We start from the raw sequence: 510 nt of genomic DNA, 5'->3' as shown, positions 1-510 counted from the left end.
TCATACATTTATTTTATTTTACCTTACCACAATGACATCTCTAGATCAACTTCAGATCTTTCTGTTTATTATAAGTTATTTAATTTTTTTTGGAAAGTGTTTCTGTTTTATGCCATTATGGTAAAAGAAAACTTTGTTTTATGGTAATTACAAAATATGCAATATATTTTCCCCAGGAAATATTTCAAAGTGGAATATTTTAATGTGGAGCCTGAAATAGGTCAATAATTCATAACAACTTTGATTTTAATTCATAGTTATTTTTTGAGCAATAACTGTGTTTTTGTGTGTTTTTTAAGTCCCTCTAAAATTTTGGGGTATCCTAAAGGGCTCCACTCATTTTTTTTAATTTTATTTTTTTACTTTCAACACTTAACATCTGTAGATCAGCTTCAGATCTATCTGTCAGTTATAAGTTTTTATTATTATATATTTTGTTTTAGTTTTTTGTTTTATGCTTTTTTGGTCAAAGAAAACCTTTTATGACAAAAACACAAAATATGCAATATA

This window comes from Nerophis lumbriciformis, linkage group LG31 (assembly GCF_033978685.3).
Source record: "Nerophis lumbriciformis linkage group LG31, RoL_Nlum_v2.1, whole genome shotgun sequence".
Taxonomy (NCBI): domain Eukaryota; kingdom Metazoa; phylum Chordata; class Actinopteri; order Syngnathiformes; family Syngnathidae; genus Nerophis; species Nerophis lumbriciformis.
This window is presented reverse-complemented; position numbering follows the sequence as displayed.